Genomic DNA, 11,752 nt, shown 5'->3' on the forward strand with positions numbered 1-11,752 from the left:
GTGACCACTCATTAAACTATCACTGAGATCAAGTAAAAAATTTCCAACACTTTCTGCTCCTTTTTTATTCTTTTCCAGTCACAACCCCTTCCTATGCTCTCGAAGGCAGCTAATGGTAGTGACTTTCTTTTTCATATTTTCAAGATCATATGTATTCCCCTAAATATGTTTTTGTTTTTGTCTGCTTCTGTTCTATATCAATGGAGTCACTTGGAATGTATTCTTTTGTGCCTGGCTTTTTGTGTTCAACATTATATTAATGAATTCCATCCATATTGTTTTGTGTAGCTGTATTTTGTCAATTTTCATTGCCATGCCATCTATTGTATGACTACACACATCTCTACTGAGTTGTTTATAGTTTGCAGCTGTTAAGAATAAAGCTGCTATGTGTATACATAGCATGTATGTAATAACGTTCTGCACGTGTATCCCAGAACTTAAAGTATAATAAAAAAACTAGGATTTTCTAAATAAAAATGTTATTTATATCAACATGTAATAAGTTTATTACGTTAAATGAATTAATAAATGTTTTTAAATGTCAAAAAAAATTTTAAAAATTTACTCATGTAAAAAAAGAATAAAGCTGCTATGAACACTCTGTGTGCATTTGCTGGAGCACGTGGGCAGGTGTTCTTGTAGGTTATACATTCAGCATAGGGAATGATGGGTTACAGGGTATGCATATCTTCAGCTTCTCAAGCTGATACCAAATTATTTCCCAAAGAGTTTGTACCAATTCACAGCCTTGACATTGGTAGTTGAGAGTTCCTATTGTTCCATAACCATGCTGTATGTAGAACTGTCACAATCTTTTCATTTTTACCATCCTGCTACGAGTATGGAAATACATCACTGTGGACTTAATTTAAATTTCTTGACTACTAATGAGGTTGAGCACCTTTTTAGATCTTTATTAACCACTTGGCTATCCTCTCTTTGATTTTCTTTTCAAATGTTTTGCTCATTGTTCTCTGGGGTTTTCTGACTTTTTCTTGCTGATTTCTACTGGAGTCATGTCTTTCCTCAGTTATATGTATTATGAACATCTTCCAGGATCAAGGGTAATCTTCTAAAACCCTTATTGGCTTGTCTTTTACCTTTTGAATGAATGTTTTTATCACGTGCCCTTCCTACCCCAAAGACAGAATCAGGAATCCTTTTTCTATGTTCGTTTCCTGCAATACAATAACTCGCTACAATACAATACAGTAACTCCAATATCTGAAGTCTTTGTGGACCTCTGCTGTTGGTTGTTTTTCTTGATTTTTTTCGTCTTGTTTTCTTAAGATCTGTGTGATTTTTTTTATTGTGAGAGTATATATTTAATGGAAGTTTATGTATGTAACAATACTTTGTGGAATTTCTTGGATTCCTGTGTTTAAAGGAGAATTCTTCCGAATCAACTTGTCCTCAATTTTTCCCTAACAACTCATGCAATTTTGAATTAAATTCATAGCTTTAGATTTATCAGACCATGCACATGTGCCAATTTTCCTACTCTGCTCTTATGAAAGGAAACAAGGTTGCAGTTACAAATTCTCAGAATAGTCTTTTTTTTTTTTTTTTTTTTTTTGAGATGGAGTCTCGCTCTGTTCCCCAGGCTGGAGTGCAGTGGCACTATCTCAACTCACTGCAACCTCCGTCTCCCGGGTTCAAGTGATTCTCCTGCCTCAGCCTCCTGAATAGCTGGGATTACAGACACGCACCACCACGCCTGGCTAATTTTTTTGTATTTTTAGTAGAGATGGGGTTTCACCATGTTGGTCAGGCCGGTCTCGAACTCCTGGCCTCGTGATCCACCCACCTTTGCCTCCCAAAGTGCTGGGATTACAGGCGTGACCCACTGCACCCAGCCCAGAGTAGTCTTTTTTCCTGTTTTGTTCAGAGCCAAAGCCAAGACAGTCAAGTTCCTTCACCACAGTCGTACATGTGTGTGTTTCTGTTTCATCCATTTATTAAGGTGTCAGCATTTGGTGATCCTTGTGAGTGAGATTTCTGATCTGACTTTTCACATTGCTTAGGGCTTAGCTCTTTTTTCTTGCCCTTGCCAGGGGCCCACTAAAATTCAAACTGCAGATTACCAGGCATTGGCAGATACTCCCAGGGAAGCCTCTAACTAAAGCACTTCCTTATCTCTCTGGAGTCAGACCTTCACATCATTTTTGGCTTTTAAGAATTCCTCTTTCTTGCCAACTGACTCATTGATTTAAAGAGTCATGCATTTTAAGTATTTTAGACAATATTTTGGGGGGGTGTTTTACTGGGAATAGTTTCTAAGAGTCCTAGTTATGAATTTTTAATTATAAAATTACACACATCGAATACCCAATAAGTGAAACAGTACAAAGAACATATAAAGAAAAGGTAATAATTTCTAAGCCACATCTCTCCATTTCTAACTCCCTCAATATTAATAGCCTTGGTTGATAATTAATAACCAATTTTAATAGGCTGTTTTGTACCCTTACCATCTTTCTCTGTCCAAATATATACAATCATGTATGTATATGGGTTCTGATACTTGGAAAACAAAATGAAATTATGATGTATACATTCACTACTACTGTACTTGCTTCTTTTCACTTAACTGTACCTCATGTAAGTCCATCCATATAAAAATATAGATTGAAAATTGCCTTAAATAGATGCCCACACTCTGTTCAACGTCTCTGCTCTTAAATTTCTGCTAGTCTTATGGAAATTGCAGAGTTGCTTAATTTGCATATCCCCAGCTACTACTGATATTAATCTTCTTTGCTTTTTAAAGTTTTTTAGTTAAAAAATTTATAATTGACAAATAATTTTATATATTAGTGTGATATTTTCATATACATATACTTATATTGTGAAATGATTAAATCAAGCTAATTAACATCACCATCACCTCACATATCTATCATTTTTTTGTGATAAAAACATTTAAAACCTACTCTCAGCAATCTTCAAGTGCTTTTAATTATCGGCCATTTGAATTTTCTCTTTCATGAACTGCTTGTGCAAATCTTTTTCTATTGAGATGTTTGTCATTTTCTCATCAATGTGTTTATTAGAAAAAATAACTTTTGGCTAGTCATATGTATTGCAAATATTTCCCTCAGCCCATAGTTTGATTTTTATTTATTATGTGTTTTGTTCTATAAAAATTTAAAGAGTTACGTAATCAATAATGCTTATTAATTTTTCTTTATGTCTTTTACATTTCTTGCTTAAGCAGTTCTCTCCAATGCTAAGATTATGAGATCATTCTCCTAATTTTTCTCCTAAGTTATTTATTTAAAAAAATCTAACACATAGAACAGAGATTTCTACTCTTCTGGGAAAATGAACTAGATGGACTTTTCTCTATTCCTCTGATGAAATTCAGCTAAAAATCCTGGACATTAAATACACAAGAAGACTCTGAAAGGTAATAAGGGCAAGGCAGACGAGCCAGAAACCTTAGGACCTGAAGAACAGCACGGCAGCGGGATTACTGAGTTTTCTTTTTGCCTCACATATTCAAGACTGGGTGCTAGAGAAGCTGGAAACCCAGAAACACAGAAACAGAGACAATAAAAGCCTCAAAAACAAAACAAAATGCAACACAACAAAAAACCAGCCTGCTCACTCTTGCCAAAGGACCAGGAAAGAGGCAGCCTAATAAGACGGAAAACATTCAACAATAACCACTAGTATAGCCAAACACGTAGTTCCACCCCCATCAGAGCTGAGAGAGGAGCCTCAACTTCTGCCTTTACCAAGCTGAAAGGAGGAGCCCCAGTCTCCCTGCAAAGAGCCCAGACTTTGGTCACCACCAGACAATAATGATGCTGCCTTCCCCCAATGCGTGTGCTGTCAGTGGAGGCCGTGTGGGGAGCAGAAGGATACTTCTATCCCTCTCTGCTAGAGAGGTATCAGTGGAACTTATTGAGGAGCTAGACCTCCCACCCCAGCCCAGAAGTAATGAGAGGAAACCACTCCTCCTAACTCAGTTGTCAACAAAGACTCAATGGGGAACCTGATTTCTACCCCCATCTGGCAGTAATGAGGTGGTGCTCCACTCTTCCCTGCTGGAAGGGTGACAGAAGAAATCAAGGTTTAAATGAGATCTAGAATCTCATAAAATAAAACCCAAAGTTTCCAACTTTCAATACAAAATTATTTGTTATATCAAAAACCAGAAAAATCTCAAACAAAATGACAGAAGATTATTAATAGGTGCCAACACTGGGATGACAAAGATGTTATAATTATATGATAAAAATTGTAAAGAGGTCATCATAAAGAAGCTTAAAGGAGCAATTATAAACAAACAAAGATATTAAAACAGAACGTCTCAGCAAAGAAATAGAAGATATAAAGAAGAAGCAAATGGACATTTTAGAAAATTTTAAAAGAGTATAACTGAAATACAAACTCAATGGATGAGCTTAATAGCCAAATAGAGAGTATAGAGGAATAATCTGTGAATTTGAAGATAGAACTTTCACTCGCATCCGTGTGAAGAGACCACCAAACAGGCTTTGTGTGAGCAATAAAGCTTTTCAATCGCCTGGATGCAGGCGGGCTGAGTCCGAAAAGAGAGTCAGCGAAGGGAGATAAGGGTGGGGCCATTTTATAAGATTTGGGTAGGTAAAGGAAAACTACAGTCAAAGAGGGGTTGTTCTCTGGCGGGCAGGAGTGGGGGGTCACAATTTGCTCAGTAGGGGAGCTTTTGAGCCAGGATGAGCCAGGAGAAGGAATTTCACAAGATAATGTCATCAGTTAAGGCAGGAACAGGCCATTTTCACTTCTTTTGTGGTGGAATGTCATCAGTTGAGGCAGGAACAGTCCATCTGAATGTGTACGTGCAGGTCACAGGGGATATGATGGCTTAGCTTGGGCTCAGAGGCCTGACATTCCTGTCTTCTTATGTTAATAAGAAAAATAAAACAAAATAGTGGTAAAGTGTTGGGAAGGCGAAAATTTTTCGGGGTGGTATGGAGAGATAATGGGCGATGTTTCTCAGGGCTGCTTTGAGCGGCATTAGGGGCGGCGTGGGAGCCTAGAGTAGGAGAGATTAAGCTGAAGGAAGATTTTGTGGTAAGGGGTGATATTGTGGGGTTGTTAGAAGAAACATTTAGAATTATTGGTGATGGCCTGGATACAGTTTTGTATGAATTGAAAAACTAAACGGAATAAGAGAAGGAGAAAAACAGGTATTAAAGGTCTAAGAATGGGGAGAACCCAGGCCATCTAATTAGAGAATCTCCTAATAAGGAGATTCAGCATAGTCCTGCCAGCAAATATTATTTATTTACTTTAAGAGTTAAGAGTGGCAGTTTGGAGATAGCACTAGGAGATATCAGCTGTGATGGCTTGGAGAAACAGTGTAAGCCGGCAGTGTAAACATATTGTCTAGTCCTTTTTAAGTTAGTGGCTGAGCTTGGTGAGGTGTGTTTTTAAAAGACCTTTAGTCCGTTCTACTTTTCCTGAAGACTGAGGACTGTAAGGGATATAAAGGTTTCATTGAATACCAAGAGCCTGAAAAACTGCTTGGCTGATTTGACTAATAAAGGCTGGTCCGTTATCAGACTGTATAGAGGTGGGAAGGCTAAACCAAGGAATTATGTCTGACAGAAGGGAAGAAATGGCTGCGGTGGCCTTCTCAGACCCTGTAGGCAAGGCCTCTACTTATCTAGTGAAAATGTCTACTTAGACTAAGAGGTATTTTTGTTTTCTGACTCAGGGAATGTTGAGTAAAGCCAATTTGCCAGTCCTGGGCAGGGGCAAATCTCCGAGCTTGATGTGTAGGGAAGGGAGGAGGCCTGAATAATCCCTGAGGAGTAGTAGAATAGCAGATGGAACACTGAGAAGTTATTTCCTTGAGGATAGATTTCCACGATGGAAAGGAAATGAGAGGTTCTAAGAGGCGGGCTAGTGGCTTGTACTATAGCATAGCCTGCCTTTGCTGGTGTGTGGTGATTAGGCCTGGTGGAACTACCATCAATAAACCAAATGTGATCAGGGTGAGGAACAGGAAAGAAGGAAATATGGGGAAATGGGGTGAATGTCAGGTGGATCAGAGAGATACAGTCATGGGGGTCAGGTGTGGTATCAGGAATAATGTGGGAGGCCTGATTGAAGTCCGGGCCAGGAACAATGGTAATTGTGGGAGACTTAACAAAGAGTGAGTACAGCTGAAGGAGCCAGGGAGCAGAAAGTATATGTGTCAGGTGTGAGAAAGAAAATAGATTCTAGAAGTTATGAGAAGTGTAGAGAGTGAGTTGAGCATAGTTTGTGATTTTAAGGGCCTCTAAAAGTATTAGGGCAGCAGCAGCTGCTGCACGGAGACATGATGGCCAGCCTAAAACAGTAAGGTCAAGTTGTTTGGACAAAAAGCTACAGGGCGTGGTCCTGGTTCTTGTGTAAGAATTCTAACTGCACAGCCCTGCACTTAGGCTTTGGGTAATGAAAAGGGTTGGGATGAGTCAGGGAGAGCTAGGGTGTGGGCAGTCACTAAAGCTGTCTTCAAGGAACGGAAAGAGGAGTGGGGAAAGGATTTAGGATCTATGGGGTCAGCTAGTTTTCCTTTTGTGAGTTTATGTAATGGTTTTGTTAGGATGGCAAAACCAGGTATCTAAAGTCAAAAGTATCTAACCATGCCTAGGAAGGAAAGGAGTTGTTTTGTAGGTGTTGGGGTTTGAGAGATCAGCTGAACACGATCGGCAGGGAGAGCACGTGTGTTTTTATGAGAATTACGCTGAGATAGGTAACAGATGAGGAAGAAATTTGGGCTTGACTGAAGTAATGGGGGCTATCTGTGAAGGCTTGCGGCAGTGCAGCCCAGGTAATTTGCTGAGCCTGGTGGGTGTCAGGGTCAGTCCAAGTGAACGCAAAGAGAGGCTGGGATGAAGGGTGCAAAGGAATAGTAAAGAAAGCATGTTTGAGATCCAGAACAGAATAACGGGTTGTGGAGGGAGGTATTGAGGATAGGAAAGTATATGGGTTTGGCACCACGGGTGGATAGGCAAAACAATTTGGTTGATAAGGCGCAGATCCTGAACTAATCTGTAAGACTTGTTCAGGTTTTGGACAGGTAAAATGGGGGAATTTTAAGGAGAGTTTATAGGTTTTAGAAGCCTATGCTGTAGCAGGCGAGTGATAACAGGCTTTAATCCTTTTAAAGCATGCTGTGGGATGGGATATTGGCATTGAGCAGGGTAAGGGTGATTAGGTTTTAATGGGATGGTAATGGGCATGTGATCGGTTGCCAGGGAAGGAGTAGAGATGTCCTATACTTGTGGGTTAAGATGGGGGGATATGAGAGGAAGATGCAAAGGAGGCTTTGGGTTGGGGAGAAGGGTGGCAATGAGATGTGGCTGTAGTCCAGGAATAGCCAGGGAAGCAGATAATTTGGTTAAAATATCTCGGCCTAATAAGGGAACTGGGCACTTGGGGGTAACTAAAAAAGAGTGCTTAAAAAAATATTGTCTAAGTTGGCACCAGAGTTGGGGAGTTTTAAGAGGTTTAGAAGCCTGGCTGTCAATACCCACAGCAGTTATGGAGGCAAGGGAAACAGGCCCTTGAAAAGAAGGTAATGTGGAGTGGGTAGCCTTCATATTGATTAAGAAGGGGACAGACTTACCTTCCACTGTGAGATTTACCTAAAGCTCGGCGTCCATGATGGTCTATGGGGATTCCGAGGCGATCGGGCAGCGTCAGTCTTCAGTCGCTAAGCCAAGAAGATCTGGGAAGGAGTCAGAGAACCTTGGGCCAGAGTTCCAGGGGCTCTGGGAGTGGCTGCCAGGTGAGTTGAACAGTCTGATTTTCAGTGGGGTCCCGCACAGACGGGACACAGCTTAGGAGGAATCCTGGGCTACGGCATTCCTTGGCCTGGTGGCCAGATTTCTGGCACTTGTAGCAAGCTCCTGGGGGATGCAGGCCTGGAGGAATGCCTGGCCACTGCGGTTTGGGCGTTTGGAAGTTCTTGTGTGCTGGAGATGTGGCTGGGGTTTCTCTCAGAGTGGAGGCAAGGAATTGCAACTCAGAAATACGTTGTTACTTGGCTGCCTCTACTCTATTATTGTACACCTTGAAGGTGAGGTTAATTAAGTCCTGTTGTGGAGTTTGAGGGCCGGAATTTAATTTTTGGAGTTTTATTTAATGTCGGGAGCAGATTGGGTAATAAAATGTATATTGAGAACAAGACAGCCTTTTGACCTTTTAGGGTCTAGGCTGTAAAGCATCTCAGGGTTGCTGCCAAATGAGCCATGATCTGGGCTGGATTTTTAAATTTGATGAAAAAGAGCCTAAACGCTATCTGATGTGGGATAAAGAAAAAGGAGCATTAACCTTGACTATGGCTTTAGCTCCAGCCACCTTTTTAAGAGTAAATTGCTGGGCAGGAGATCATGTAGGGTTCTTCCAAGATTGCCAAGGTATCCTCCAACTCTCACTGGTGGTTTCGGGGCTCAATGCAGGAAATCATATTGCTGATTTTCTAGTCCAACTTGCTGTTCTCTAGAAGAGAGAAGGGGTAGGAATTCAGTAGCCACACAATCTGGTAAAAACATATCCATTTAAGCATAACTAATCCTCCCAAACCCTGTGGGCAGGGATGTTTTTCTGTGGCTCAAGAGATGCCCACACAAGGATTCTCCCAGTATGTTTTAAGTTCAATGAGCAGAGACATAAATGCCAGATCTCCTAGGGTTTGGCTAAATCAAGCAGACCTACAAGAGGAGTGTGGGGAGTCTGGGGATAGGATGAAGAAGCAGAGGCCCCAGATTGGATTGGCTGGGACTGAGGAGGCATAGCATCCTGCTGTCTGTCTCCCCACAACCTAAGAGTCCATAATTTTTGAGAACTGGATGAAGAGGGAAAGGTGCTTCTTAGATCTTACCGTCTTCAAGAAGCATGCAGACATTTCCGCAGAAGACATTACTGCATTAATGATGAATTTGAGATTCTGAGTGTAACTTGCAGAAGGTTCTGCCTATCAGTGAGAATCTGTGTGGCATTTCAGTTTTGGCTTTGATAAAGTTGAGAAGGAGTATATGAGCAGTAACACCCAGGAGGGTGTTTCTCACTATTATCAGCCCCTCCAATGCTCCAGGACCCACTCCATTGATTTCCCTTCTTCCTCTCCCCAGCTGAAGGATCTGGGTGGTTTTCTTTGTTGTTGTTGTTGGCTTCTGGAGTAAAGTTCCAGTCCCCAATCATCCTCCCTTCAACAACTCAGCTGCTATGACGTCACCCCTATGGAATTTAAACTCACAGAACCTGAGTTCAATTCTTAGAGCAACTAGTTCTGAGGCACTTTCTAGTCCCCCATTTTACAGGGTGGGAAGAATTGAATCTCAAAGTAGGGAAAAAACTTTCCTTCCACCTTCACCTCTCCACTTCTGGCTGAAATGGCCCTGAAAGACTCAGCTCTTCCCTACCCATATTCATCATGCAATATCTACTCACCACCTTACCTTCAATTCTTCTGAAGATTTCACTTTTGTTATCCCAGTGGCTCCAAACTTCTCTCCATCAAGCATGCATTTTATTTCTCCTTTTTATGCCCAATGTTTTGAAATACTCAATCCTAATAAAAGGGCATGTTTCAAGAAATAATTAGTAGTCCTTTCCCAATTTGGTGTTCCTCTTTGGAACTCTTAACTGAGGACATAAACTCCTAAGTTTATGTCCTCCTCAGTTTATGAGCTAGGAACCCTCCATGCAGGCTCTGAACCTGGTGGAGCTCTTCCTTGGTAAGTGTCCTCCTAGACGAAAACTCAGGCCACCACAGTCCCCCAAACACAGATAAAAACATTGCATTACTTGCAGCATCAGGTGATCCTCAAGCCTGAGAACTAAACATTTAGTTTTCTTCAGGGATTCTGACTTTTTAAAAAAGCTGTGTTTTTATGTTGCCAGCCCCTGGCACCTCTCTGCAATAGGACTGGGAAAAGTCTTTTTGTTTTCCACCCACTCTTCATTTTGAAGCCCAGCCAGAATACATACAGTAATCTGAAAATTCCATTACAGGAAAAAACTCTTTCTTTCCATTCTCCTGACACTGGCAGAACCACAATGCCAAGGAGTATCAGCAATTGGACATCTGAGTAAAGCTGGCAGGAGACTCAGGATTTTACCAGGCTCTGCTGGGAGTAGAAAAGGGTTCCAGATGAGGAGTTTGGAGAATGTGTGACTCGACTCTCACTACCTTATCTGGTTCTGCCTCCTCCACTCCTCTGGCCATCACTCCCTGGGTGGGCACTGGCTTCTCACAAAGTACTTCCTTTTTCTTATAGCTCATACTCCTCTCATTGCAGAAATAAATTCTCCACACTTTTTTTTAATTTTTGAAATTTGAAAAATATACATTTGAAAAACAGAAAAGAACAAAGAGAAGTAATGAGATAGTAGTTATTCCTTACCTAGAGAAATAACTGTTGATAATTTACTACGTGTCCAGATTTTTTTACTGTATCAATACATATATCATCTGAATTTATATCTAATCTTTACCTCTACTCATATATAATCTATATATATGTGTTTTTCATCAAATTTGCCTCAGATTATACATGCTGTTTCTAACTTTTTTTCATTTAATCAAATATTGCAGAAATAATTTATTTTCTATAAAATGATTTTGGGAGCAAGTACTGTTTTCTTTATGTATACTGCACACAAGTACATAAATCATTAGTGGATTTTTACTACATACATACCCATCTAGACACCACCCAGATTAAGAAAGAGATCGTCAGATAATATTCCTCTTCTCTCATCCAAGAAAAGGTCATCGCTATTTTAAATTTTATCACCATCAATTAGACTTGCCTATTTTAAACTTTATATAAATGGAATAATACAGTGTGTATTATTTTGTGTCTGGCTTCTTTTGCTCAACATCATGTTTGGAAAGTCCGTCTATATTGTGGATGTTGTTCATTCAATTTCATTGTTATATAATATTCCATTGAATGAATGTAATATTTAATCCATTCCACTTTTGATAGATATTTGGATTGTATCCAAGTTAGAGTCTTATGAATGTTTCTATGACCACTTTTATATATGGCACTGGGCATACATATAGATATTCCTGTTGGGTATATACCTAGAAGTGGAATTTTTGGGTCATAGAATATGCATATGTTCAGTTTTAGGAGATCTGCCAAACAGTTTTCCAAATTGGTTATATCAGTATACATTCTCATCAGCAGAATATGAGACTTCCAGTGACGCTGATTTTTCTGCAACATTTAGGTTTCTTAAAAAATCTTTTTTTTTTTTTTTTTTTTAGATGGAGTCTTGCTTTGTTGCCCAGGCTGGAGTGCAGTGGCATGATCTTGGCTCACTGCAAGCTCCACCTCCCGGGTTCACGCCATTCTCCTGCCTCAGCCTCCCAAGTAGCTGGGACTACAGGCACCCACCACCACACCCGGCTAATTTTTTGTATTTTTAGTAGAGACAGGGTTTCACCATGTTAGCCAGGATGGTCTCGATCTCCTGACCTCGTGGTGCTCCCGCCTCGGCCTCCCAAAGTGCTGGGATTACAGGCATGAGCCACCGCGCCCTGCCTTAAAAAATCTTTTTCATTTTAGCCCTTCTGTTATGTGTGTGTTTTGTGATTTGAATTTGCATTTTCCTGATAACTAATCAAGTTGGGCACCTTTTTATTACCTTTTATTGAACATTTGGATATTGTCTTTTATAAATTGGCTGGTTGAATCTTTTTGCTCATTTTTCAATTTTATGCCCTTTTCTTATTTATTACACATTCTTA

Source organism: Pan paniscus, chromosome 21, assembly GCF_029289425.2.
Source record: "Pan paniscus chromosome 21, NHGRI_mPanPan1-v2.0_pri, whole genome shotgun sequence".
NCBI classification, from domain to species: Eukaryota; Metazoa; Chordata; class Mammalia; order Primates; family Hominidae; genus Pan; species Pan paniscus.